Source organism: Neolamprologus multifasciatus, chromosome 10 (assembly GCF_963576455.1).
Source record: "Neolamprologus multifasciatus chromosome 10, fNeoMul1.2, whole genome shotgun sequence".
NCBI lineage: Eukaryota > Metazoa > Chordata > Actinopteri > Cichliformes > Cichlidae > Neolamprologus > Neolamprologus multifasciatus.
The window spans coordinates 32,943,364-32,950,747 of record NC_140448.1 but is presented as its reverse complement, the minus strand read 5'-3'; the positions used below and the strand labels follow the sequence as shown (position 1 = coordinate 32,950,747).

The window sequence follows — 7,384 nt, the reverse complement described above, 5'->3', positions numbered from 1 at the left end:
TTCAAGATTTTCTTATTTAATCACTAGTGTAGATATATTTATATTTATAGATACATATATATTTAGTCATCTTTTCTCTTTTACCACGTCTCTCTAATATTTTGCTCCTTACTATTTTTCTTCTTTTTTTTATTACTTTATTTTATTTTATTATATTTTCTCTACTGTATGATGCTGCTGAGTGACTGCTGCTCGTCAAACACATTTCATTGCGATGTCGACCCTGTGCTAACTTGCATATGACAAATAAAACTGAAAACTGAAGTGAGCGACGGTGACGGTCTAGCCTCCAGAATTATGTCCTGAACTCGGTGGAGTGAAACTCTGTCTGCTCCTCGCTATCTAACTGTAACCGGACGCTGGCACAACAATAACATTTTATGTTGTTTATCATGTTTAACCTGAGCAGTGAAAGACCGCGGGCGTTTGAAGACGATGTGCCGGGAGCTCGCTGCTCTCGCCGGCTCAGGTGTAGCTCAGACAGCTGTGGCTGCAGACTGTGGTCCTGCAGAAGTTTGTGGAGACGCTGACCTCTGACCTCTGTACACACTTTGCTGCTCTGTCATCGCAGCCGCTCGTTTTTAATCGTAGTTTACTCATAATATGTTAAAAATGAGGATCATATATGCTATGCTAACTGGCTAATGAATTATGACTGACATCACTGCCAATGAGCAAAGGGCTTTTGTTCCCATGGTGACAGGGACGTAGCTCAGTAACACCGGCTCTCCGGCGCTCCCTAAACACTGTCCAATCAGAGGCGCAGTAGGCCGGGCCATATGTCCCAGAATTCCTGTCGAGTCATTTCAAAGTAAAAGCCTCATCTCATGCTAACCGGGAACACGCACGCTGAGTAGTTTGTGTTTGTAAAAGAAACGCTGCTGCACCTTGTATGACCCTCCATCTACAACTTCAGCTCAAACACATCAGAGGAGGAAATGCATCTCCCCGTCTGTCCACGCCACTATTTTAGGTACACTTAGGCTCTGATGGACCTGTGCAGCCTCACAGTGAAACCTGAGGCGCTCCAACACGTGACTAACACCGCCTCCTCTTCCTCCTGCTCCAAACACCAGTTAGACTTACTCTTCTTTCTTTGTTTCACTGTAATTAGGTCAGCGGCTGCTTTTTGTGGATTAAAGCAGATCTGATTCATCACAGCGCGTTTCTGCAGAGGTGCAGTGAGCACACGAGCAGGACGTTGAACAGCATCCAATCAGCAATCAGAGAACATCAGTCATGTGGTCTAAAGCTCTGTGAGAGCCTCATTCAGGGCTTCCATGAACCGGCCAATGATGGGAGACTTCGGTCAATCCGGGGTCCTCAGAGGCACACGAGTGCTTATTGACCACAGGAACGGCAGTTCCTCTTTTGTCCACTGGAGGCAGCTTAGACAGATGTTTGATTCATCGTCTGGGTGAAAATGTTAGTTTGTTTTCATCAGACTGCAGCAGCACCGCTAAAAACTGCAGATTGTTTTAAGAAGCTTCGAGTCGCCTCACATTTCTGTTTGCTGCTCATCTACAACACCGACCCAAATGTGGCTCCTCGGGGAGCGCTCAGAGCGACCAGGAAGCAAAACAAAGGTCAGCGCGAACCGAGAACATGAAGCCTGCTGAGAGAGAAAAGGTCAGAGAAGGTGTGTGAGGTACACGGCGTCCACAGCGCTGCGGCGAGGCGGCACGAGAGTGCGTGTGTTACAGACCCTTGAGCTTTTAACTCGACTCTCAGCTGGCTCGTTATCCGCGCTGTTGACTGAACGTCACAGCCAATCACATCACCTTCATGCAACACACACACACTGATGTCAACACGTCCCTCTGAGCCATTCCCACAATGCACCAGGCCCCCAGACTCAAACAGCAGGCTCCTGACACTCTGACACCTGCGGCATGTTTTCTGAGGAGCGCAGCCCGAGTGCGGCACTAAAACAGTTCCCCTCGAAGGCTCTTTAAATGTTCGATGGTTCCAGTGTTGAGTTTTCTGTCAGTCAAAGATGGCCGCCACAGGCCCCTCACTCTGGGCGCGTGGCTTTATTCAAATACTGGAAACTTTTTAAACTGTGGGATTTCCTGTTCCACTGGGGGCGCTATCGAGCACGCCCAGAATAAAGGGGGCTCTATTTTTGGGTAAATGTTTTTCTTCTGTTTATCCTCGAGACAGTAGTGCAGGGGTGTCAAACTCAAATACACAATGGGCCAAAATTCAAAACTGGAACAAAGTCGCGGGCTAACGTTAATATTTATTGAAAAACAAAATCTTCCTCCAGATTTAAGAATCTAATCTAATCTAATAACTTTAATCTCAGCCAAACCGATTTACTCATGAACAAATAAAACACTGAAAAAAGCCCAACAATAACATTTTAGGTTGTCTAAGTGACTTATATATCACGTTTAGCCTGAGCAGCGAAACTCCGCGGTGATCTGAAAATGATGTGCGGGAGTTGTGCCGTTCTCGGCGGCTTCAGTGACGCTCGAGCTCCCGGCGAGCTGTCGAGCTGGTGGTTAACAGACGTCTCCGAAAATGTCGAAGCACAAATATGTGACGTCTTGATAAACAGAGCAGATATTTTAAGTTTACACAGATTCTCGCCTGAAAATATGTTAAACGTTTATTTTGTGACCCAGAAAGAATAATAAGAGTCATTTTAAAATTTGTCGGAGGAGTCGACGAATTTGGAGAAGCTGAAGGACAGAAGAGTTGATCTGTTATTAATCTCTGTCTCTCTTCCACAGCATGTCTTTATCCTGTCTTCCTTCTCTCACCCCAACCAATCACAGCAGATGGCCCCGCCCCTCCCTGAGCCTGGTTCTGCTGGAGGTTTCTTCCTGTTAAAAGGGAGTTTTTCCTTCCCACTGTCGCCAAAGTGCTGCTCATAGGGGGTCATATGATTGTTGGGTTTTTCTCTGTATCTATGAAGCGCCTTGAGGCGACTTTTGTTGTGATTTGGCGCTATATAAATAAAACTGAATTGAATGTCAGCATGCTGCCCATTCAGGACTCCCTGAGAGCGCCCCCTGGGGGAACTGCAGCCAACAGGACCAGCTGTGAACACAGTGCACGTGTTAAATGTGACATCAGGGTCTGCATGTGAACAGAGCTCGTCCTCACGGCCGCGTCACGGCGAGTTACTGCTCATAAACCGTGGGCACAGTGTGACACATCCACCTGTGCAGGTGATTCTCTGCGGTTGTGAAAAATGGATTTTCTCACGTTTCTCACAGCCAGGAGGCTCGCTGAGTTTCAGACGAACATCAAAGCTCTTCATTAAAATTTAAATTCAACCCTCGAGTTTCTCCAACAGGAGGCCCCCTCCCAGTGTGAACCTTTAAAATGAAACCAAGTGAAACATTCATTAAAAATAAAATAGTGAGGATGGCGGCGGCGGCTTCGTGCTTCATGACTGTGTGAACATCCACGCTTTCACTCCTGTTTCTTTGTGTTAGAACAGCAGCTTCAGCTCGGATCACACCTTTCACGTCCTTGTGATCATTACAACCAGTTTGGTCTCCGAGGCCTGTGATTGGTCCACACCCACTGATCCGCTCGTGTCCTGCTTCCCACCCAGGATCAGTTCCACTTTGGAGAACCTGCCAGGAGCAGCACAAACGTCTCCTCCACGGTGATGTGCAGGATGGACCCGTGACGTGGAGGCTCTGACCCGGAGACTCGGTCGACGTGTGGCTCGCTGACAGCTGAAGAACCACAGACCTGCTGCGTATGACATCAAAACGCTTAAATATGTCCAGCTTTCGGGAATGAGACTCGACTGATCAGTCAGAAACGCAGGAGCGTGCGAGAAACGGGGTTTCCCGCAAAACACAGCAGGGGTGCTGACTGTGTAATTTGAAATAAATGTTTTTTATCTGCTTCTTTGTGTAAGCTCAGTTGGAAGCACCTCGCCGTGGACGTTAGCGTTCATGGAGAAACTTTGTCCCACATTTCTGTGGGTGTGAGGATGGAGTGATCAAGAGACACAGGTGGGAGTAGAGCACAGGTGGAAAGGATAAAGGTGGAGCTGAAAATCCAAAAAAGGAAAGACAGCAACAGGAAAAGCAAAATAAAACAGGAAGCAGAACAAACACAAACAGAGGGCTAAGCTAAAAAAATGCTGCGGCTAGTTGCTCAAAGCACATGACAGCGCACGCTCACAGCAGCTGTAGATGGGCGACCCTGAGGTAGCCTCTGTTAGTTTTTGTGAGTCATACGACTCATAGGGAGCGAACACGCCCTCACCAGGCTGAACCACAGTCAGCAGCTCTTCATCAACTTCCTGTTCCAGACGACATAAAACACCGTCGCTGTCAGCACGAGATAGGAACGTATTAAACGTCGTGCACTTTGAAACAACGGCTCCTCCCCTTGTGTCTGCAGTGAACACTACTGCATGCAGGGGGCGCCGATGAGGCCGTACTCTGCCGCTGTGTAACTCGCCACGCTTCGCTCAGAGCTGCAGGCAATTCACGAAACAATAAGACTGACTTTTTAGAAACGTGCGCGCTCCTCCCCTGCAGCCACGGCGCTCTGCAGCTTTCACAGGGATGAAACTGAGTCGCCACGGAGACGGCACAGAGACAAACAACAACAACAGCATCACAAACAGAAACGACAGTAGGACACGAGCAGCACTGCTGGCTCCTGTTTGTAGACAGACGGTCTGGTGTGTAACACACACACACACACACACACACACACACACACTTCTCTGCAGCTCACATTTCCCAGTGTGTGTGTGTGTGTGTGTGTGTGTGTGTGTGTGTGTGTGTGTGTCTGTGTGTGTGTGTGTGTGTGTGTGTGTGAGCTATAATTGGTGCTGAGTGAGTGTGAGGAGGTTTTCTTCACTAAGTCGAGACTTGTGAATATTTTCCTCGTTGTTTGTCTTGCAGCTGTCAGCGTGCAGCTGCACAGATGTTCAGTTTCCTGGCTGAAAGCGTCCAATCGGCGCCGTCGTTCTTTTCTGCAAACCGTCCTCACAGAAAACTCCAGAGTTTGATCGCTGAGCGAGGAGTGTCTGTCATCAGTAATTTACACGTGTAGACGTAAACTGGACCGACACTTCAGTGAACACCTGAACACCTCAGAGCTGAGACTACGAGTCACATGATCGCGTTGTAAATGAAAACAGCAAAAACAAGGCAACACACACACACACACACACATGCAGATGGAGGGACTGCCAGACTCACCAGTGGTCGTGTGGCATTGTTGCGTTGCCGACGGTTACTGAGCATCTCACTCAGCTCTCACACACCAGCAGCCCTCCCCTCTCTCTCTCCTGTAACGTCAGGGTCCATTAAGCTTATAGCGCCTTAATCTTTCAGAGAGAGCGAGCGAGAGCCAGTAGCAGATGGAGGATGGCGGGGAGGGGGGGGGGGGGGGGGAGGGGGGAGGGGAGGATGCTCTCACTGGATGTGGTGGAGTTTGAGTCCGGACTGTGAATGTTTGCACATCTCTCCCCCTCGTCAGGCTCTGAGCTTCAGCACGTTCAGCCTGAAGTGAAATCCGATGACCTTAAAGCGTCTCTGTGCAGGTGAGCGTTACAAACACCTCTGTGCGAGACGGAGCTCGCCATCACTACCCTCAGCTTCCTGTCACACTCACTTCATCCTGGAGTAGTTTACCCTCAAGTTACATCACAGATTACCTGCACTCAGTAAAGGCACAGCCGCACGCTGCAGTTCCTCTGGCGTCCAGCAGAGGCTCCAGCAGAAATAAACATGTTGACAGAGATAATTTCACACTACGCAACTTTTTAATGACATCATGTGACACATAACATGGCTTCTGTGAGGTTGCTGTACTAGGTGGTGAAGCAGCTCACACACAGACGCCGCGCCTCTGCAGGAAGACGATCCACACCACCCAACCAATGAGCTTCTCGGGGTGACGAGCAGCACCACAGACGTGCAGCACGTGCGGACGTTGAAGTGCGAACCTGCTGGAGGGAAAACAGCTGTCGGACACGCGGTCACCTTCCCCACAGACGCACAGCGGGCCACATGTGGGCGCTTGTCAAGCAGACACACGGGAGGAAGACCTCTGACGAAGGACTTACAGGCAGTGCGTGTTATTGGATTGTTAAAGACGTGCGTTACAGCGCTGTCCGCACATTTCTGGCGTTTAAGCTACGTGCTCGTTCTTTAGGTGTACGATGTGCAAAGTGAAGCAGCCAAAACGAGGCGTGCACGTGAAGTGAGCGTGCAGACTTGGTGTGACTGCTCATGCATGAGTCACGCACACATCGCCCGATGGTAACGATCCCGTTTACGGAGGCCTGAGTGCACCATGTGCTTTTACGGCTGCTCTATAAAATCACTCACTTGTCGGTCGTAACGGCGAGCGTCACCTGTGGAACACATCCCACGATCCTCTCCAACCCGCTGTGTGGCCGTGCTGCAGACTGGGATCAAACCTGTGACCTGCCCTCTCTCAGGTTTCGGGCTCCCAGCACTCATCCTCCCGCTCCACCGCAGAGAGCATCTTCATCTTCCAGCTGAAATCAGATCAGTCTTTAGGCTCACAGGAACACAAAGAGCTTCCAACGTGCTCCGCGTTTTTCTCCTGATGTGAACGTCGGGAGCTAAACCAGCGGACGTCCCAGAGACGAAAGGTTAAAGGTCATCAACTGAGCAGGTTTTTGGCATGTCAAATGTTAGTCATGACAAAACGTCACAGAAAGGTCTCACAGGAAGCAATGACATCATGATGACATTTTAAATCCAAAGTGTCAAAGGTCAGCTTCACCGTGACATCGTGACGTTCTGCAGTGACTCTCCTCGTGGCCGCTTTGTGACCGTATGGCAGTAACTCCAGTTTCGGACTCTGCGGTGTGACGTGTGAACGCACCCAAACTAACGTCTCTTTAAAGCTTCCAGGTCAACGTTTTGTTTGACGAGCTTTGGAGTAAAGCAGCAGTCAGCCTGACTTTAGTCTTCAAACTTCTAGTTGACGGATGTCGCAGGTTTTTAAAAAAGCAAGTTTAAGTAGACATGCAGGCTGACACAGATGTGGAGGCTGCAGCACATCAGCACAAGGGTTGCACTTTGTCATCCTTGTTCCTGCCAAATGTTCAAAAACAGATCAAACTGATGAGAGAAATAAGCAGAGGAGCATAAACGCAGCGTCCTTATCAGCACCTCCACAGGTCTCAATATTTGGCTCATTAAAAACAGTATAATTGCTTCTTTTGTTCACAGTAATCTGCTTCACCTTTGAAACCAGCTCATATCGATTTCTTCCTGTAAACCCTGCATCAGCTGAGCGGCGCAAAATATTTGTCTGCATACAAACAGCAGCTAGAAATGTTTTGACCTCATTAAATCCATAATCAGCATGATTATGATGGTAACGCACGTTAAACCGCCGCAGGTCTGTGCGCCGC

The 7,384-nt window shown here is 49.0% G+C and overlaps 1 protein-coding gene across 7 annotated transcripts in view; it reads right to left on the bottom strand.

Moving 5' to 3' along the window:
* LOC146510618 (rap1 GTPase-activating protein 2-like) overlaps positions 1-7,384 on the bottom strand; it is a 53,399-nt gene that overhangs the window by 35,593 nt on the left and 10,422 nt on the right. For 3 of the 7 annotated variants that reach the window (XM_085175716.1, XM_085175718.1, XM_085175719.1), the window contains exon 1: positions 5,190-7,301. The exons of the other annotated variants lie outside the window; for them this stretch is intronic. The gene's annotated coding sequence lies outside the window, so the exon portion shown is untranslated. Of the gene's footprint in view, positions 1-5,189; positions 7,302-7,384 lie in introns of those variants that run through there. 7 annotated transcript variants of the gene reach the window in all.